Source organism: Sorex araneus, chromosome 1 (assembly GCF_027595985.1).
Source record: "Sorex araneus isolate mSorAra2 chromosome 1, mSorAra2.pri, whole genome shotgun sequence".
Classification (NCBI taxonomy): Eukaryota; Metazoa; Chordata; class Mammalia; order Eulipotyphla; family Soricidae; genus Sorex; species Sorex araneus.
In genome coordinates this window covers 37658381-37681129 of record NC_073302.1, presented here as the reverse complement: position 1 = coordinate 37681129, position 22749 = coordinate 37658381, and the positions used below count along the sequence as shown (strand labels likewise).

At 37.0% G+C, this 22749-nt stretch overlaps 1 protein-coding gene and 1 non-coding gene across 3 annotated transcripts in view; both read left to right on the top strand.

Annotated features, from left to right (window-relative positions):
• ZCCHC7 (zinc finger CCHC-type containing 7) overlaps positions 1-22749 on the top strand; it is a 217459-nt gene that overhangs the window by 32612 nt on the left and 162098 nt on the right. The gene's annotated exons all lie outside the window — the stretch shown is intronic.
• LOC129400947 (small nucleolar RNA SNORA2/SNORA34 family) lies at positions 3916-4052 on the top strand. The gene has a single exon (XR_008627993.1). It is a non-coding gene; the product is annotated as a small nucleolar RNA SNORA2/SNORA34 family (small nucleolar RNA).

The window sequence follows — 22749 nt, the reverse complement described above, 5'->3', positions numbered from 1 at the left end:
TATGGTCCCCCGAGCACCGCCAGGAGTGATTCCTGAGTAATTGAGCCAGGAGTAACCCATGTGCATCGCCGGGTGTGACCCCCCCCAAAAAAAGGTTGATTTTAGAGAATGAAATGTTATTTTATTTTTTGATTTATGTGTTATAAAAGGATATACAATCTTTTGTTTGGGGGCTATATCCACTGGTATTCTGGGGATTATTCCTGGCTCTGTGCTCAAGAGTGACCCCTGGTGATATCCTGGCACTATATGTGGTACCAGGAATTCAAACCAGGGTCACAGCTGCAGCAGCTGACTGCAAGGACCTTCTGTCCTGTCTTATTGACCCTCATAAAAAAATAAAATAAAATAAAATTCCTTTCTGTGGTCAGTGATGAAGCTCAAACAGTAGAGCCCGTGCCTTTGTTGTTTTCTGTACTGAAAAACAAATAGAAAAAAATCTTTTTCCTTTGACTCTAGGGTGATACTGGAACTTTTTTGGCTCTGAATATAAATTTAGTTATTAAAGACTGGACCCAGGGCCTCTTCTTACATACAAAGACCATGTTTTAATACTGAGCTATATCTTTAGCTCTGTAGCAGCAACTCTTTGTTTGGGCTAATATATATCCCCACACAAAATAAAAATGCTTATTACCATCCTGTTTTTTATTTTATTTTTTTAAGATTGAAGAATCGAGATCATCACTATTCCCATTTTTCCCTGGGACCCTAGACTTAAATTAGAGCACAGTGATGGTAGTTTATAGTGGACAGGGTTCTAAAATTTCTTTCACTCACAAGAAAGATTTCTAGATTACTGAAGTCAAATAACTTACTTTGAATATTTGTAAAATACCATAAGACCTGAACAAACTCCCCTTCTTTTTGTCCTATTTCCCTTAAAAAATTAAACAATTTACTTTAGAACAAATTTGGACTTAGAGAAAAATGGAAACGATTATATAGAAAATTATCCTGCCTCACACCAGTTTCCCCTGTTCGAAACATAGTGGTATAATACATTTGTTTAAAATTAATGAATTAACACTGATTTCTTATTATTAACTGGTTTGTACTTTTATCACTTTTTTAGTCTTTTACCTGATTTCTTTTTTCTGTTCTAAGGAACCATCTAGAAGTCTAGATTACATTTAGTTATTGTGTCTCCTTCGACTCCTTTAACTTTGATAGTTTTGTGAACTTTTTTTTCTTTTAGATTGAGCTTTGAGAAGCACTGGTAAGACATTTTATAGAATGTCCCATAACTGTGATTTGTTTCATAATTTTCATTATTAGGCTGGGATTATAGAACTAGGAGAAGACCACAGACAAATTGATTGTATCATCACATTAAAATTGATATTTAAAAAATTTTTGAGGGTCACACTTGGCGATGATCAGGGGTTACTCCTGGCTCTGCACTCAGGAATTACTCCTGGCGGTGCTCACGGGACCGTATGGGATGCTGGGGATTGAACCTGGGTTGGCCGCGTGCAAGGCAAATGCCTTCCCCACTGTACTACTGTCCAGACCCATTAAAATTGTTTTACTTTATTTTTTCTCTTTTTTCCTTTCTCCCTTTGTCATGATTGTTGTTGTAGTGACCAGGTGTGGCATACACACCTGGCTGTGGTGCTCACCCATTTTGTTGTGTTGCTCACTGGAGCTTGCTTGTCAAATTGTGATGTTTTCACACTCAGCAGTGGTGCTCGTTGAGGTGTCCACTGCTTTGGTTGCAGTGCTGACACACGTGCTTGCCAGAAGCTGCTTTCTTAATTGAAGACGCAAACATTATGGTGGCAGTGCTCACCAGGGTTACTGTGGTATTATTGAAGTGCTTACCAGAGGTTACACTTTCTAGCCATGATGATTGTGCATATTTTTAGTCATAATGCTTGCTGGGGGCAGGCCTTTTTTTTTGTATTCCTTGCATACAACTGGTGAAAATGACGCGTGGTGCCAGGGGTTGCAGGCAGCAGAGGTAGGCTCAAATCGCTGAATTGCCAGAAGGATGATGGTGTATGTAGCTGCCAGGGATTTGAACTTGTGTATGTTTGCAAGGCAGCATTCAAAGCTGTAGTGCTATTTCTCTGGGTACGTTTTTCAAGAGTAAATGCTATTCAGATGATCTTGTTGGTCTAGATCACCTGACTGAGGAGAGTATTTGGTTTCTCCAGTACATACCCTCTGTCCCTTATATGCTTTTTTTGTGTGTGAAGGAAGTTACTATGGACACACACACAGAGTTTACACTTTAGGAGTAAGTGCAAGGAGTTAATGCATCCTTGAGAATAGGGTCTATGCATAAATTGTCTAGAATTCTATATGGGAGAATTTTCTTATTTCTTTCACATTTCATATTAGATTATATGTGTTTATATCACATTTCCCATTACATATCATATGTAATAATGCATGTGGCCGTATCATACTCCTTAGAATATTGTGAGAACTAAGTAAATATGAATGGTATGGACCTATCTTTGAGAGATTAGTGGCTTGAAATGGCACTGTCATGTAGATAAAATGATATAAGGTTGTTGAGAATTATCTATATTACATGGTATATATTGATTAACTAGGAATCCCCTTTTTTTTGGTGGTGGAGGGAAGTGGTAATTTCTGAAGAGTCTTGGCCAACTGAGCCAGGGGTTCAGTGCCAAGCAGGCTCCGAGGAACTGGAGATTATCCCGGCCATCAGGCATTGCTCAGGCTGTACCCTGTGACGCTGGGGACCATGTGGTGCCAGGGAATCAAACCTGGGTCAGTGCATGTAAGATATATGCCTTAGTCCTTGTACTATTTCTCTATCCCCAACTGCAGATTCACTAAAAATTTTTTTCTTATCTTTACTGATTGAGATACTGTGATTTATGGTGCTTACATTATAAGTGTAATTCTTTTGTACATCATTTCAACACCACACGCTTTACTAGAGTGCCCACCTCCCTTCTCTAATGTTCCCAAGGCCCCTCCCTTTCAAACACTCCTACCCCTGTGAATTCAGTTCTGTGAGTGGTGCATGCATGCATTTCAGCTCTTTGAGCCGTTTGCTTGGCCCAGAAATTCCATCTTACAGCATTATTAGATAGTATTTTATAGTTTGTGAATTCACAAACTATTCTAACTATACTGAAAGATATAGAAAAAATAACGATGATATTTATATAATTCACTTAGCAATAAGTCAAGGAAATTGATTTTATAGCATATAATAGTAATTTTATTAGCATATAATAGTAATGCTTTTATTCTTTCGTTGGTTTAAATACTAATGTTTTACTATTGAATGTATTCTAATAAATGTCTGTGAATTCTAATTCTAAAATAATTTTGTAGACATACGTATATGAACTTGAACTGGAGCAATAGCAGCACAGTGGGCAGGGTATTTGCCTTGCACGTGCTGACCCGGGTTCGATTCCTTCATCCCTCTCGGAGAGCCCGGCAAGCTACCCATGGCATATTCGATATGCCAAAAACAGTAACGTCTCACAATGGAGACGTTATTGGTGCCTGCTTGAGCAAATCAATGAACAACGGGAGGACAGTGCTACAGTGCTACTTATATAAACTTAAGCCCATCATTTAGTTCTTATACACAGGCATTTTTGGTGTATGTTTTTAAATTTAATTTTGGTGTATAATGCTTTAATTTTTACAAGTCCTTATTCTCAAAGAGCAGCCCAATAAATTACACACATTTTAATCTTACCTAACTTCCTGAGCTATACTGTCTTTGTTTATTTCCTTTAAGTTCTTCCAAATGCCTCATTCACGGGTTAAATATGTGAGTACAGAGAATATGCCATCTTGGTACTGTCTGTCCTGCAGCTTAGTGCCAGCAGTTAGCAAATTTGTGTTGATTGCTTTCTTTGTTAAGCACTGGTGATGTCTGCAGAGGTGTACCTGACCTCTCAAGAATATCATCTGTTGGCCCTGAATCAAGGCCAGTTCTTTGCTGAAACTGTTGATTTCAAGCAGTAGCCTAAAGAAATATCTTTCTATGGTCTGTTGATCATTTCAGAATTTTGGAAGTGAAATGGTCAGTTCATTAGAAAGAAACATCTGAGGAAAAAAAAATAAAGAACGGGAGACAGAAAAAAGAGAATATCATCAACGGGACTGCCATACTCAGCTCACTATGTTTAGATTCTTTTTGGCAGTTTAGACATGTTAGTTTCAGTTTGTTTTTGTTTTCTTTGGTGAAAGACAAGTTAAAAAATAACCCATAAGCTATATCTTGGAATCAATAGTTTTTGCTTTCAGATCACTTGATAGATTTCTTTGCTGTATGTTATGAGTTTTCTTTCTTCTCCCCCACCCCCTGCTTCCTTCTTTGCTTAGTAAACCTAATTTTCTGAATATTAATTTGAATTACATTTTTACAATTTAAGCTATTTTCCTGAGTGTTTCCAAATGTTTATATCAGTGTCCAGACATTATTTTTTCTTCTTCTTCCTCTTCCTCTCCTCTTCCTCCTCCCTCCACCTCCTATTCCTCCTCCTCCTTCTTCCTTTTTTCCTCCTTCCTTTTTTTTTTAGGGAGGGGCTACACCTGGTAGTAGTCAGGGTTCTGTACTACTCCTGGTTCTGTACTTACTGGTTACTCCTGGCTATGTGCTCAGGAAGTTGTATGCAGTGCTGGGATCAAACTGGTCAGCAGCATGCAGGGCAAGTACCTTAACCCCTGGAATAAATCTCTGGCTCCTACCTTATTTTAAAATTTATTTATTTTTTTAATGGTCATTGTTGTTCCATATATTTTGGCTGTAAAAAGAATTGACTTGAATCCTTACTGACAAATGTGTTAGTTCTTTAAGAAAGAGTGAGAGCATGAATTTTCTCTCTCCTCACCAATCCTAAAGCATAAGCATATAATGAAGTACCTTGCATATGGCACATTTTAAATAAATATTGACTGGATTCTCTAAATGAAAAAATATATAGGGAGAAGTATATGAAATGGAAATGAAATGCTCTTTATTCTTGGCTTGCTAAGGAATTTTATGTTTTCAATAATGTCTCATTAAAAAATAAAAATGTGGGGCTGGAGTGATAGCATAGAGGATAGGGCATTTGCCTTACACACAGCCGACCCAGGTTCGATTCCCAGCATCTCATATGGTCTTCCGAGCACCACCAGGAGTAATTCCTGAATGCAGAGCCAGGAGTAACCCCTGAGCATTGCCGGGTGTGACCCAAAAAAGCAAAATCAATTAATTAATTAATTAATTAAAATATGTCATTTCTTTTGTACACGCAAAATATGAATAGAGAGCCTCCCCACCATGTTAGTCTTACATATTTGGCTTGCCTATAATTAACTTGGTAGCAACTTTTGGTAACTCATCTTAGCTGAGGCCTCTTAAAAATAATTTTAGGGACTGGAAAGATAGGATTTCAGGTAAGGCACTTGCCTTGCACACAGCTGACCCAGATTCAGTTACTGACACCACATAGAGTCCTTAAAGCACCTCTGGGAGTGTACCCTGAAGTGCTGAGCTGGGAATAGTGTGTTAGAGTATTTCAGGGTGTGCTCCAGAAGCAATATAAAAGGAAAGGAAAAAAATATGCTTTGATTTTATTCATCAATATAAAATTCCTAGTAAAGATAATGGGGGGAAATGTCATATAAAACTTTCAAACCTGTCAAACACACTGTCCTTTATGTTCCCTCTAGACACTCCTTATACTTCTTCCACATTTTCTCCTTAACAACCACCACACAAAATCTTTTTAAAATGGCATTTGTTTTACTGGTCCCAATTGTTGTGGTTTACAAAATTCTTTCTCAACATGAGGCTGTACCTAAAACCAAACTTTTCTGGGATTCTGATACCCCTAGACATTTGTGTTTTAACTCTCCAGGCACAATTTTTTTTTTTATAGAGTAAATATCTTACAAAGATACACAAACAATAATATTACTTTGGTATTTTTTTTTTTATAATTCTCTCCTTAGACTCATTAGAAGAGTGACTTGCGCAGCATGTGTGAAAGATCAGAGAATAAGATACAACAGTTGTTTACTACTTGGTGTGCAAATGGCAACAAAATATATTAGTTTGCTGAATAAAATTTAGCTTGTTTTTCTTCCTGCAGCATGCTTATTGTATTATAGTATACCACAACCACTTTCAGTGCAGTCCTCCTAGTCTTTTTGGAACAGCAGCCAATTCCAGGAATTAAGAGAATTAGGTTACTTTGCCTAGTGGCATAAAACATACAAAAGGTATTAAATCATTGGTTTTCTATTTGGGGGCACAATCAGAAATAAAGTTTAGAGATAATGTTGATTTGTATGCTGTTCACATTTATTCATACTTTAACAGGTGTATTTTTCTATTTCTGTCTGATTCATGTAATCCTTTTTTGAAAGGTTTTCAGTTGCAGTTATGTCCAGAGGTGTTGAATTTTAATAAAATTTTAGGATAAAGACCAACTTCAGGATTCAGCTACAATGACTTGATACTATTGACTGAAATTATTGTAATTTATTCTTAGAATATTTAGGCAATTGTTAAAGTCATGAGGTTACCTAACATGACTGTAATAAGCATTTTGTAGGTTGTATTAATCTATTATATCAGTTAATTTAAGAAACCACTTCGGTAGAGAAATAGTAGCTTTAATAGAATGTTAATACCAAATGAAATTTGTTATTTTTGTTGGCTTTGTTTTTTTGGAGGGTGGGAGGGGGCACACCAAGCAATGCTCAGAGGTGTTACTCATGGCTTTTGCTCAGGAATTACTCATGGAGGTTCTTGGGGGACAATATAGATTGCTAGGGATCAAATCCAGAATAGCTGTGTGCAAGGCAAATGCTGTACTTGCTGTACTGTCTGTCACTCTGGCCCTGAAACTTGTCACTTTGTACTCAGAGTGGTATTAATTTTAATTTTGTTTTAATTCAATAAAATAAATTTTAAATTTGTTGACTTTGGTACCATATCTTTGAATTTATGAGATTTTGCAAAAATAGTTTAATTTTTCACTTCCAATTTCTTGAAGGTCTTGCAAAAATCGACCTTTCAGTTCCTGCAATCACTATTATTCCATTTTGAAGTTATAGAAACGTAGGACAGCATCTTTAACTCTGTATAATCTCTGATCTCCACCTGGGAGATCAAATACTCCCAAGGAAAGGTGAACAGAATTGTTTTAAAATAAGCAGAGGAGGACCTGGAGAGATAGTACAGTGGGTAAGGTACTTGCCTTGCATGTGCCTGACTCAAGTTTGAACCCCGTTGATCACATATGGTTCCCTGGGTTCCAGGAGAAGTGATCCATGAGTGCAGAGCCAGGAGTAAACCTTGAACACTGCTGGGTGTGGCCCCCCCAAGCCAAACAATAAAATAAACAGAGGAACTGGAGCAATAGTACAGCGGGTAAGGTGCTTGCTGTGCATGCAGTGAGACCCTCTCCCCTTCCCTACAGCCCCTCCCCTCCCTTCCCTAAGCACTGCTACAAGTAATCCCTGAGCATTGCCAGCTGTGGCCCCAAAACGAAACTAACAAAAACAGTAAAATAAAATTAACAGAGGTTTCAGAGAGATAGTGTAGAGGTTAAGGTGCTTGCCTTACATGTGGCTGCCCTGATTCAGTCCCTGGCACCACGTCTTTCCTCAGACATGGTCAAGAGTGACCTCTAAGCACAGAGCCAGGAGTAGCCACTGAACACTGCTAGGTGTGGGCCCAGACCTTCCCCCAAACAAATAAAATAAGCAGAAAGATAACCAGGGCAAAATAAGTCATTAGGATCTCTTGCAAGTATGAAAAAGGGTAATGATAAAGAATACTGAGACTACAGTCTATAACATGGATTACATTTGAAATTAATCTTAAGAAATTTAAATTTCTTCCTAGTAATATCTGATTTTGACTCTGTGGTCTTCAAGACAATCCACCTGAAGGACCTCATTACAACTTTTGGAAATGGTTAGTGTTAGAACAGAAAGGACCTAAAGGATTATGTAGGCCAGAGTTCCCAAATCTTGTTTTATGGAAGTATTTCATGACATGCCCCTTGGTGCCACCCAGACATGCTGAATTAGGTCTGTTGATGAATCCTAAATATCTGTATTTTAACAAGTCCCCTTAGAGTTTGTTAGACTGGCTACCAATTGTTTGGAAATTGCTGTTTTAATGGCATTGATGTCTTTTTTATAGATGGGGGGAAAAATCATAGTCCCAGAGGATGGAAATGACATCAGTTGGTCTGTTTAGTTTGGACCTCTTCTCTGTGTAGCAGCTGTAATTTACAAAATATTTTGAGATGAAATCCAGTTGGCTACACAACTTCTTTAGTTGGTGAACCCTGCTCGAATTTATATCTCTTGAGGTCTAGTGCTTCTTCATGTGCCATTCAAGACACTGAGGGGCAGACTAGATTTCTCAGCCTATAGCTATAGCAAGTGTTCGTGGATCTCTGCTCTCACATTAATATCCTTGGGTAAGCATTGCAAGATATTTTGGGAAGTTGTGGCAATGTCTTCAGTAACTGGCTCTGAAAAAACCCTACAAGTGAAGTGTCATGAAGATGACTGTTAGAGGGGCTGGAGCGATAGCACAGTGGGTAGGGCATTTGCCTTGCACGCTGCCGACCCAGGTTTGATTCCCAGTATCTCATATGGTCCTCCAAGCACCGGCCAGGAGTAATTTCTGAGTGCATGAGCCAGGAGTAACCCTGTGCATTGCCAGGTATGACCCCCCTCCCGAAAAAAAGATGACTGTTAGATTCTGCTGTGTTTTCTCTGGTGTTGGACCTGTAATATGCAACTTAAAATAGTTAATAGTTAAAAAAAAATAGCTTAACATTTTTTCCAATATGAATGATTTACTTTAATTGCCCTGTGGTCCTGAATAAAACCTACCATGTAGTGTCAGATAGACTTGGGAGTGGAGATCTTTAATTCTGTTCCTGACTTTAAAAGGAAAGTTTAGTCATATGACTCTGTGCAGTATTAGCTCTAGGTTTTTAGGTAGAGATACCTTACTGTATTGAGGGAGTTTCCTCTAGTTGTTTATTTGCCTAAGCAATTTCTTTTAATTAGGATTGTAAGTCTACTTCTTTTTCTATATGGTTTATTGAGATGATTGTTTTTTTTAAATTTATAACACTGATTTTTTTTTAAAGCAACCTATGTTCTTGGTCATGATTACCTTTTTAATATATGACTGAAAATATTGAATTATTTTAATCAGTCTGCTAAAATACGTTTAGAATTTTGGCATAGGTGGTAAATGAAGGATAATTCTAATTTTCCTGTAATGTCTTTGCTGGATTTGGTGTAGTATCTGAGTAATGTTTACCCTATAGAAAGATGTGGGGGGGGGGGGGTTGGGGCTGGAGCAATAGTACAGCGGGTAGGGCGTTTGCCTTGCAAGCGGCCGACCCGGGTTCAATTCCCAGCATCCCATATGGTCCCCTGAGCACCAACAGGGGTAATTCCTGAGTGCAGAGCCAGGAGTAACCCCTGTGCATTGCCGGGTGTGACCCAAAAAGCAAAAAAAAAAAAAAAAAAGATGTGGGAAATTTTTTGTTTTATTTTGGGACTACAATTGTCAATGCTTGGAACTAACTCCTCCTTCTGTGCTCAGGGATAATTCCTGGCAAAACTGTGTCACCCATGTGTAAAGCAAGCCTCTTGCCCGCTATGCTATCTCACTGGCCCTAATCCTATGCAATTTATTTGAATTGTTGTAAGATCTTACTAGTTCCTATTTTATCGTAATAATCTGGATCTTAATAGTAAAAAGAATGAGAAAGCATAGTTGTAAATTCCTCTGTCTGGGGAACTAACTTGATGGCTTCTAGTTAGGATGCCATCTATACTGGTCTTAAAAATGTAATATGTTGATCAGAATGCAATTTTTTTCTCCTGTAATTTTTCTTCAACAGTATTTTGTTGACTGGCATAATCTCTTTCTAAAAGCCCTCTAAAATTATATTATGTTATGAGTGAGACTACATGGTTTACTAAAGAACCTACCTGCTATGGTTGACTTGTTATCCTCAGAGATGCTTGGAAGACTTGTGAATCTCTTACCTGTTTTGCCAACCAGATGTCTGCCAATTCCTCTGACCTAGATGTAGCTCCAGTGGGAATTTCAATATAGATGCTTGATCTTGACTATAATTCCCTTGGCACGCCAACATTACTGGTTGTGTAATTTAATAGTCTTGCAGAAATTCTTTAAAGTAAATTTACTGTTTTCTTTATAATGGTTGAGTGACTTCTATAATATGTTATTGTTTGAAAAGTATGTTTTGCATGAATATAATAGCATTTCTTTGGCTATCAGATAAACTGCACAGAAAACTTCTAATTTCTAGATTTCGTGTGCACTGATTTTAATTATTGCTGTGTTCTTTTTTTGAAAAATTTTGAGGCATTGGAGTGTGTAGCAGAAGTCACTGTAGCCCCCTGATCCTGTCACTTTGTCTTGTTCTGCCATCTTGGTGCCCTGTTAATTTTACCTTTCTTGCCAACTTTAATGAGCTTATTGGTTGTATATTCCCTTGATGGTTCTATGTCAGCCTAGTATGTAAATTTGTAATGTTCAGCAATTGGTAAATTAAGAATTAATTTAATGTGCATATTAGACAAATAAAAAAGGCTATGAATTAAAAATTTTAACCAAATTGTTCCATTTAAATTACATTAAGTGTATCTATAGCATTGCCAGTTATGTTTGATTAGGGGCTCTTTTTTTCAGGAGTGAAAAGTTTAATTTCGTCAATTAACTTTTACAAAGATTCAGGCCTGTCTTTCTCACCAATTGTCTTATAAATAGGTCTTTGCTTAGCTTTGCTTACACCTTTCTCAAAAATTAAAACCCCTCTCACAAAAATTTAAAGCAAAGAAGTGCCTACCATGTTTTTTTTACATGCAAAAAATAAGAGCAAATAACTTCCCCTCCACGTTTGAAAGGTTTAGAGACACCCCGGCAGTTTAAAAACATAAATATTAATCAGTGTCTTATAGATCTTACTTTATCATGGAGTAGGGTATTATTAAGAAATTTTTATATTATGAAATAATCTCTTGGGATTAAAAAAAACCTTTGAAATTATCTAATGCTACTCAATGATAATACAGTAGCTATGATAGTATTGCTCTCAGTCCTTATTTTCCATGTATACTAAATTATTTCATATGTAGTCCTTGCTAGAAATGGAGGAAAGGTGTGGGATGGAGAGAATTGTATGGTTGAATTTTTTTTCATTTGTATTGCTCTTGAGTTGTGGCATATTTGTAAATACTGCTTTTAAGTGGTGTTAATTTGAGTAATAGACAAAATTGTGTTGTTAATACAAGTGTCAATTAGGCATCCTCTTGAGAGACCTCTCTTTGGTGGCCCCCTTTTTCCCTGCTGAAACTCATCAGTGAGTGCTTCAACCAGAGAAGTCTGGATTCTGTAAACTAGTTACTGACAAGGCTATACTATAATGGCTTAAGAGGTTATCTTTTTCTTCAGTATTATTTATATTTGATTCATGGAATTTTTTTTTTTAGGTGAAATAAATTAGTTTAGTGCCTTTTTAAAATCTTTTCCATCATGCCATTGTCATTTATACTGTGTGCAGGTGATGTTGACTTGGTTGGTTACAAAATTCTTCAAATAAAAACATTTGTCCAGTTGTTTAGTGATAATCCTCTAAAGTACTTTTTGTATCTGAAATCCTCAGGTTAGGAACTAACGAAGATAAGGAGAGATACATAGAAAACAAAGGATTGTTTTTATTTGTTGTTTTCACAAGTTTGTCTTTCTTCCTCTTATTCCTTATTCGTATTCCCTCTTGTTCTAGTATCATCTTTTCATTTTGGGCCTGTGGAGGGACCTTTCAGGCAATGCTCAGAGTACCCGTGGTTTCCTCCGACTAATACGTGGCCAGTTGTTCAGTGCAGTGACCTGAGGATGTTGTGCCACTTGTCCTTTGGTGTCTTGGTTGGGACTTCCTGGGCCATCTCATTGGTGACCAAAGGCCTTCAGGGCAGCACCTGGCAATATTCTGGGGGAACATGTGATGCTGGGGATCAAACTAGGGTCAGCTGCATGCGAAGCATGTGCCCTAACCCCTGAGCTCTCTCTCTGACTCCTTCCCCCCATCATCTTTAAGTGTATAAATTCAAAATCTGAGTTATCAGTCATGACTGCAGTCATTCCTTTGTGGTTATTTTATTTGAATATCATATAGTTATTACGAGCTTAACTAAACTTCTAGTCTTGATCTTTCTTCTTTATCTGCTCTTATGGTAAATATTAAAAAATATAAAAATACATGCTGGACTAGAACCATAGCACAGTGGGTAGGGCGTTTACCTTGCACGCGGCCCACCCAGGTTCAATTCCTCTGTCTCTCTCGGAGAGCCCAGCAAGCTACCGAGAGTATCCCGCCCGCATGGCAGAGCCTGACAAGCTACGGGTATGCCAAAAAAATAACAACAAGTCTCACAGTGGAGACGTTATTGGTGCCCGCTCAAACAAATCGATGAACAGCGGGACAACAGTGCTGCAGTGCTACGGTAAATATAGTTAAATATGTCAGAGATATTATAGGAGGTGAAGAATTTGTTTTGCATGCTGCCAACCCTGTTTCTATTCCCATCACTGCCTTTGATCCTCCAAGCACCACCAGAGGCCACTCTTGAGCACAGAGTCAGGAATAGCCCCTGAGCACTACTGGGAGGGGCCCCAAACCATAAGTAAATAGACAAATATGTCAGCTCTGCCATCATTTCCCTAGCAACTTAGGAAAATTGTAGCAGTAACACACACTGATTGAAAATGTTTTGCACATTGATGAAAATGTTTTAATACTGTATTTTCAGAACTCAGAAAATATTTATTGAAACCCCTTCTGTATTGCGTGATTGTAATTCCCTAGCAGAACAGATACTTTCTTCTGTGTACTCTAGTTTCTTCATGCAGAGGATGTGGAAGGAGTTATCTTCTGGAGTGGGTAGTGCTAGGAGGATGGAAAGTTTGAATTACTTTTGGTAGGACTTTCCAGTTGCTCTCAGACTTTAATTTATTTATTTTTAATTAGATTTTTATTTAAAAACATTTTTCTGTTTGTTTGTTTGTTTTTTGGCCACACCCAGTGATGTTCAGGGCTTACACCTGACTTCAGTTAGGAATTACTCCTGACTGTGCGTGGGGAACCATATAGGATGCCAGAGATCTTATATATGCTGTCACTCTGACCCCTCCTCTTGCCAGTTTATAGTTCCTCTTTCCTTTCACCACTCCTGACCTCTAGAAACTATGAATATATGCTCTATTTCAATAATTTTATAATTTTAAGAATGTTCTATAATTGAATCATGATGAATGTGACCTTTCATCATTGACTTTTTTTCATTCTCTGGAGAATCATCCAAGTCGTGTGTTTGTTCCTTTTTATCCTATAATATGGTTACACACAGTTTATTAATCCATTCACCCGTTGAAGGACAGCTGGATTGTTTCCAGTTTTTGGTTATTATGAATAAAGCCGTTATGGACATGAATATAGGCCTTCATTTTTCTATGGTAAATGTCCAGGACTACAGTTGTTGGGTCTCATGGTAGTTAAATTATTTTGTTTTTAAAGGAACTTTAAAGACTTCCAGAGTGATTACCATTTACATTCTACCAAGGAAATATATTAATATCCACTTTCCCCCCCCATTCTTATCTTCTTTCTCTAAACATATAAATGCATATAAACACATACATTTTAATGTATATATGTATAAATGTAAATGTATATATACATCAAACATCTTGCTTGGAACTGTATCTTTCAGCTGTTGTCCATTTTTCTCAGTAACCTTAGATTTCATTTCCCATGATTTTCCAACTATCCCTTCTGCTGCTTCCTAGCCCCTTTTCTAGTTCTTTTCTGCATTTTATAGCAGCATTCCCATTTCCTACATAACTATTTTGTCCAATTTTTATTATGTGTAAATAGAATTTTCTGTATTGCATACCATATTATCTCACCAGTTTTTCTCTAAGATACCAGTATTTAATGCTAAATACATTTTAGGAATAATTTCTTAGTTTTGTTTAGTACTTTTGTAGTTATTATTTCTGTTTTATTAAAAATAAAGTATATTGAATCAAGTAAAATTAATATGATTGAAATAATAATTCATCTGTCTGCAGATGAATATGGTGGCTATCCCACTCACTCAGGCAGTGTGCCGGAGATGTCTGTGCTAAGGCCCCAGGCAGCAGAGCTGGGTGTATGTGGACAGCCCTGGCTATCTAACTCAGCAGCACATGCAGGATCCTAGAACAACAGAAAAGAACAAAATCAAAAGTAAAGAATTAGGAATAAAATATGTGTTTTAGGGCGTTGGAGCAATAGCACAGCGGGTAGGGCATTTGCCTTGCACGCAGCCGACCCGGGTTCGATTCTCAGCATCCCATATGGTCCCCTGAGCACTGCCAGGGGTGATTCCTGAGTGCATGAGCCAGGAGTGACCCCTGTGCATAGCCGGGTGTGACCCAAAAACAAAACAAAGTTTTAGTTAATAAATACAGACCCATTAATTTAATTGTATACCATATTAATATATTAGTAATAGGGGAAATTTGGTATGGAGCATAGAAAAACTGTAAAATTACCTACGAATATTCTGAAAATTACCTACCAATAATCTGTAAATTTTAATACCTTCTAACCCTAGCCAGAAATGTACTGAAAATGATTGTTGGTTTAGATACCATGTTGATGGGGGCCAGAGAGGTAATAAAACGGGTAAGGCACTTTCTTTGCATGCAGCCAAGAAAGGTTCGCTCCTGGCACCACTTATGAACCCCCGAGTTCCACCCCAAATGATCCCTGAGCTAGATAGAGGTAGGAGTAAGCCCTAGACATTGCCAGAAATGGCCCAACCCTTGCAACCACCAAACATCATGTTGATGATGGTGTGATTTCTAGTTAGCTTTGCTACTAATCCCTGGCAAGACCTGTATATCTTAGTTCAAATTGCTCATCACTGAAGGTGAAATCAGAATAGGTTCACAGCATATTTTTTAGGAGTAGAACAATGACATTTCGTCTTTACAACAACTACTTTCCAGTGCTATATGTTGTTTTGTGTTATGCATTTATCTCCTCTACAAGGATTTTTTTAAAAGGGGGAAAAAGGAAGGGAAGAGGAAAGTAGGCAGAAAAAGATGAGGACATATACAAATATTCTCCAGGTCATGAGAGTGAAACAAAATGACAAATGTAAAAAAAAAATTTGATATTGGTACTGGACATTGGACTAATAACCAGTATCATAAGCACTGGTGTTATTTAGCAGTTGTAGTGAAAAGTATTTTGAGTTTACAAATGCTGTCATGAAGATAAAATTTGAATTTCAGTAGAAAATACTGAAATATCTGTTTTTTAAAAAATATCTTAAAGTAAAATATGAAGTTATATTAGGATTGGTTAATATTTCTGTGGTATAGTAACTACAAGTAACTAAAATCTGACTTTTTATAAATAAGTGAACACAAATGAAATAAATAATGTTCATTTGTGTTCATTAGTGAGGACATAGTGATGTTATACATTTTAGTGTTGTGTGTATTACTTAATTTTCCTTGTTTCTGACCATCGTATTCTTGCTATTATGTGGTCATTGTTTCTTGACCTTTTGCTGCACTGTAATATTTGCTTCTTTTTCTTAGCCTGGATGTATCTTGATCTTTAAAATAACCAGGCATGGTATTTACATGAAGTAGATAAGCATACCCATGTAAATCTTCATTGATTCTCCAGAGGTGATTTTTTTTTCTTTTAAAAATATTTATTTATTTTTATGCTGGCAGCCTTAATAATGTTTTCATAAAATATGATGGATTTATAAATCTGTTTAACATGCCTTTCCCTTTTTGTCTTAGCGCTTTGCTTCTAAGTTGCAGATGCAGTGACTGAACAATGCGCTATGTGGTGTGACAGGTAAATTTCCCAATTTACCTGCTGTAATAGTGCGCAGTGTGATGCCATTCAATCATCTCTGAATTTTACTTGCCTGATTAGTTGAGTGAAGCAGATTTTCAATTTAAATGTAACTTCATCTGCTTGATTAAAAATGTAACAGAACATTATCTGCTGCAAATAAATTTCAGTGGAAGAGATGATTTTGCCTGTTTAAAAATAACATCTGTTTATATTGGCTAGAAGCAGACGATTAATACTTCTCTAATTTCGAGGTTTACCAGTCCAGCTCACCTGTCTCTTTGCATGGATAGTTGAAATTGATGGCTGTCGAGTATAAACATTTACCTGTTGATGTTTAGCTGATGGATTTCTTTTTTAAGGATAATACAGAATCCCATCATTGGGCATTCATTTATTTGCTGCTCATCAAGATGATTGACAGTTTTGCCAACAACGTGGAAAAGGATCTTTCTTCATGATGCATACGAGAAAAATTTTATCCCTCAGTGATGAGTGCCCTACAGAAAACAGATTCTTGTGAATTACCTTTTCAGAGTTAATATTTATTTGAATTCTGGGTTTAGTTTCCATGAGTATAAATTTAAGTCAAATGTGTAGTAAATGAGGGCAGGTAGTACTCACTCCTGCTGGCGTCTCTCGTCAAGTAATTGTATATATAGAACATTAGGACAAGGAGAGTACAAACCAAGAGAAAAACAAAATGATTGTTTTTTACTCCTGGTGTTTAGCATAGTGGTAGGCATGTAGGAGAACATTCAATAAATATTTGCTGAATTTGAATAAATATTAGGCCCAAGGTATTTGATATTATACAAATAAAATAAACTAAATTTAATTGCTTTAAATATGCAGCTAAAATTTTAGCAAAAATAAATTATAGAATATTTGTTTCTTTAATGGAACTTCCTTTTAGGGGCATATTAGAACTAGATTTAAATGTAAATATTTCTTTAAAGAAAGGAAGTCTTTGTTCATTGTAAATCTTCCTAACTGAATAAGTGAAACTGAGTTTTTAGAGAATGTTAAATACTTGAATGCTAGTAAAACAAAAGTATAATTCAGTGATTTTTAGTATTTTAGTATAATAGTAAATTAGTACTTGTGACAATTTTGGGTATAATTGCATAATCTCAAAATACTCTTTTAAAATGCTATAATTATTTTGATACAGAATTTTGTCAACGTGTCATTCATTATTTGTAGAAGTTAATTTTTTTATTATTTGACTAGCATTTCTACTGTCTTGTCACAAAAGAAAAACAATACTACTGACATAAAAGTTATTAAATTAATGTATTGAGAATTCTTGTTTTAGTTAGTATTTAGGAGCTATAGCTGCATTGTGTATGTTTAAGAACACTTTGTAGCTTTTATTTTTAAGTAAATGTTTGATATTTTTATCAAAATAAGTCAATTATCAAAATAAGAGGAATGCAAGGCAAGTGACTTAACCCCTATATTATCCCTCTTGTCCCCAAATTGTATATTTTAAATGGGTGTTTTATTTATTTTTTTATGTTATGTGAGACTGCAGGAAGAATTTATCATTGTTCATCATTCTTTGGTTTGTAAACTAAGAAAATTGGAACTTGGCAGGGTCAGAGCCTTGAGGCTGGCCTTGTAATACATTTTCATCAGCTTTCATAAAACCTAAAAATAGTATTTTAATTTATCTTAGCCACAGAGGTATATTTTATCTATATACCTTTTCTTTGTACTATTATTATTACTAGTTTTGAACCATACACTGCAGTTTTCAGGGTTTGCTCCTAGCGCTCTGCTCAGGGATCTTTCCTGGTGGGGCCCGGGTACCACATACAGTGCTGAGGATGACCTGGGGGTCAGCTGTGTGCAAAGCAAGTGCCTAACCCCTGCACTGTCTCCCTGGTTACTTTTAACAGTGATATTTTTACTTACAAGCTTTTACATATCATTTCAGGATTTGTAGTTTCTAAAAATGAAAAAATAAAGGTAGCTGCATGGATAGTCAGGCAATTTTGAAATTGTGCTGTTATTTATTTTTTTTTAGGTTGTTTTGGGAGGAGGAATGTAGGGAGGACACACCCAGTGATACTCAAGGATTACTCTCAGCTTTGGTGCTCAGTGGTTTCTTCTGAAGGGGTACTTAAGGGACTTTGGTTCTGGGGATTGAACCCATTTCAGCTTCAGCCCTTGGAGCAATCTCCCTGGCTTGATTTTGAGGTTTCAATTTACATGATTCAGTTTAAGAGACTGGCAACCGTTTTTTTTTTTAAATCTATTTTTATAAAGCTTTTCACAATGAATTTTTTACATTTTACATCCAACACCAGTTCCACCACCATTATACCTTCCCACCACCATATTTCGAATGTTTCTATCCTGCCCTCCAAACCCTGCCCCCAAAGCAGGAACTAACTAATTTATTTTGTATTGCTTGTTATGAGTAATTTGCTAAAAATGATTCAAAAAAGTTTCCAGTTTCCTTGGAGCAAAGTGTGTGATGACTGTTGTATTTCACTCAGGAGCCATTAAGCCCTTGTATAAGAAATTACTAAGATGTTGTTATCGGTTGAGCCTTGTGTGCTCAACCTATAACCATATTCCCCCCTCCCTGAGATGATTGGTTGTCTTCCACTTTACATCCCATCAAATGTGGTGTGCTACTCTTGGTACATCAGTGGTGTATATAGCGTGAGATATTGCGCTGCCACAAATGCAGCCACGCACTCCAGGAATTCTAAAATTTTATTATACAGCTGAGGTTAATTTAATTTGTTTTTCAACTGGATGGTGACTTTGGGGTCCGGAGGCATCTCTGCAGTGTGTTACTCTTGTGTTGCTCTCTTCTGAGAGATTTATTTGTGAGTCTCTGGATCATGGCCATTGATGAACTTATATGGCATCAGAGGCAGTTTGTGGGATGACTGTCAGGCTAGTGGAAGCACAGAAAGATGGGGGGATGTCATCATTCCTGACTCTGTGCAAGCTTGGAGAATTTGAGGCTGGCAACCTTTAATGCAATCTATAATAAGCATTATTTTAACTTGTAGAAGCCTAAACTGCTGTAAATATTTAGGAAAGATGAATGATTTTGCATTAAAATACAGATATTTATGAAAGATAAAAGCATCCTCATATTGTTTGAAAACATTTCTCACAAAAAATCTTATGTAATAGCATAAACTTTTAAAAAATGTCCATGTAGGGGCCGGAGCGATAGCACAGCAGGTAGGGCGTTTGCCTTGCACGCGGCCGACCCGGGTTCGATCCCCGCATCCCATATGGTCCCCCAAGCACTGTCAGGAGTAATTCCTGAGTGCAGAGTCAGGAGTAACCCCTGAGCATTGCTGGGTGTGACCCAAAAAAAGCAAAAAAAAAAAAAAATGTCCATGTAGTAAAAATAAGACATTTAAAACATTTAGTAAATAGCATCTCATGTGGAGCTGAAGAGATATTACAGTGGGTAGAGAGAGAGCTTGCTGTCTTTCATGTGACTGACCTAGCTTCAATTCCTGGCATCCCATATGGCCCCTGGTGCACCGCCTGGAGTAATTCTTCAGTGTAGAGCCAGGAGTAAGCCCTGACCAATACCAGGTGTGGCCCAAAAGCTGAAAAGAAAAAAAAAAAAAAACATGCCATGTATATAATATATACATTTTGAAATTGAGAACATTCATTTTGTGATTCAGGGAAAAGAACAGAAATTTGAGTGTAAAACATTAGATTGGCTTTCCCAAATCTGTACCATTTTTAAACCAGGGTGATTTAAGTAAAAAGCTACATTAAATTATCTTCTTTAGGATTTTGTTACTTTCTTCCATCAATACCAGAGACTAAGAAGAATTGCAGAACAAAAGGAGGAGGGCAGGTAGAGGACCCTGCTAAATCCAACCAATAAGACTCAAGCACTTCTTGATTCTAACTGTGGCTTTTTTTTTCTTTTTTAAAATATTTGTTCACTTGATGGGCCCTATTAATGGAAATCTGAAAAACTGTCACTGAGGACTGCATAATACAGGAAACAACTTACTTTATCAGTGATCCAAAAACTCTCAATCATTAGATGACACAGACTAAGCTGATTTTTAGATTTATCAATTCAGTGTAGTGGTGTATGAATCTAGTGTGCTAAAGTAGCAATTTATGTTTGCAAGCAATAGATTCTATACTGATAAATAGCTAGGTTATTTTGTGGGATTTCTTACACTCAGAATATTTTAGAATGTAGATCTCTTGAGCCCAAGCTTCATAGTTCTGCCTTAGGGAAATAAACTGAAGCTAAAGGATTTGTTTCAAAATACGGAAAAGGGGTGTCAGAGAGATAGTACAGCAGGTAAGGCGCTTGCTTTGAATGCAGCTGACCTGAGTTTCATCAGGTCAGCTGCATATGGTCCCCTAGCACCGCATATGGTCCCCTGAGAACAGAGCCAGGAGTAAGCCCTGGGCACAGCCGGGTGTGCCTCCGAATTTCCCCACGCAAATATGGAAAAGATTGTCGAGCAATATTGAACTCAGAAATTATACTTTATTAAATTGCTATTGTAATAACTTGTTAGCATATAAAACTAGTGTTAGATTATCAGCAGTTTCATATTGGAGATCCTTTAAAAAGTAATAGGTTTGTATGTGGGGAGGAGGAGTTTATCATGTTTTTTCCATTTCAGAGTTCAAAGAAGAAACCATCTTGTGCATCTTATATGCATTATATTAAGTGCTGATTTTATTATAGTTTATGATAGCCATTATATGTTCCTATTATGTGTGCTAAACTTTTATTTGAAGAATAGAGAAATGGGGTCTGGAGCCATAGTACAGCAGGTAAGATGCTTACTTTGCACCTGGCTGACCTGGGTTCAATCCCCTGTACCACAAATGGTCTCCCAAGCCTTCCAGGAGTGATCCGTAAGCCAGAATTAAACCCTGAGCACAACTGGGTATGGCACAGTAACAAAACAGAAAAAGGAGAAATGAACTAATTATGAATAAGTATATCTAGGCAATATACTGTCTGACAATCGTAGGGTCAAGAGACCTGAAAGGAGATGTCAGAGGTGGTTGCTTAGAGGCTTACAGGAGCCTCTCTTGTCTCTTCTTGCCCTTTGCTCACTTAGGATGGCTGCAGAAAATCCTTGGGTGCTTGTAAGTGCATCACTTCAGTCTCTGCTTCTGTTTTCTAATAAGTCAGCCATTGACTTAAGAGCAAACATCTGGTGGAGGGATGGGTAAACAATCACTGTATGACTAAAATGCAAACACGAAAGTTCATAAGTTTGTAACTGTACCTCACGGTGATTCACTAATTTGTTTGAGCGGGCACCAGTAACGTTTCCATTGTGAGACTTGTTGTTATGTTTTTGACATATCGAATATGCCATAGGGAGCTTGCCAGGCTCTGCTATGTGGGCAGGATACTCTTGGTAGCTTGCTGGGCTCTCGAGAGGGATGGAGGTATTGAACCCCGGGTTGGCTGTGTGCAAGTCCAGTGCCCTATCTGCTATGCTATCACTCCAGTCCCAATTCACTAATAAAAATTTTTTTAAAAAATGAGTATATTTTGAAAACCAAGAAAAAGAGCAAACCTCTAGATGTAATAATGTCATCTCATAGTCTTTAATTATATTTGGAAAGGCCAGATTTCCTAAGGTCACGAATACTGGGGAGGAAGGCCTTGGGCTTTTCTCTTTCAGAAGGCGTACTGTTTATTGCACTACAGGAATAAGTGTTCACTGTTACATTTCATGCTTAAAAGTCTCAGTTTGCTGAATATGTCACACTTTGCAATAAATTTGCATAATCCATAATATATACTATCTGTGTAATACACAATAATATTTTAGGGGGGAGGAGCGAGAGCATACTGGGTAGGGCACTTGCCTTGTACACAGACAGCTCTGGTTTTGTCCCCAGCGTTCCATATTGTCCCCCGTTTCCTGCCAAGAGTGATCCTTGAATCACAGAGTCAGGAGTACTGACAGGTGTCGGATCCCCGCCAAATTTTATACTAGCATTTTCTAATACCATATGTACGGTATAACAGCTATATCATATATAATAGCATTTTGGAAGTTGTATTACTTTCCTCCTCATTACTCATTAAAAATGATCTCTGACCCGTTTATAATAGTGGGGTTTTTTGTTTGTGAAATCCGCTTGATGTTATCTCTTCACAGCATTTAAAAGATATTATAATTTGTTGTATGATACATATACACATATACACATACGTATGTAGTTTATTGTGGTTAATTTTGTTTGGGGGCAGTACCCAGTGATGCTTGGAGGACCACTACAGATTGTGCTTATGAGGTGCTGGGGAATGAACCCAGGTTGGCTGCATGCAAAGCAAGCACCTTACCTGTTATATTCCCTCTTCATCCCTGTAATTTTGTTCCAAACTCTTTCTAGGTGAAATTGTTTTTTATTATATGAGATCCTTTGACATTTCTTACAAGGGTGGTATTTGGAGATCATGAATCACCATAATTATTTTCCTATAAAATATTTTAATTCCTCTGCTAGAAATGATAATCTGGCAGGATGGTCTCTGAAAGAAATGCTTTACCTTCAGAACTTTGAATATCTCTCCTGTCTTGTTTGGTTTCTGTGCGACAGTCTAGACAATTAGTGTGCAGCCTTATTACATGGAGTATGTTTCTCCTTTGATGTTTTTGTAGTATTCTGTCCTTTAGGTTTTAGTGCTTTAAAAACTAAAATATATCTTGGGGTATGTCTATTGGATTTGTTTATTTTCTGCTTATTTTTAGAGTTTTGTTCTTTTATTTTCTCTTCATATTCTACATTTTATGGTTAGCATGCAAACAAATCTTGA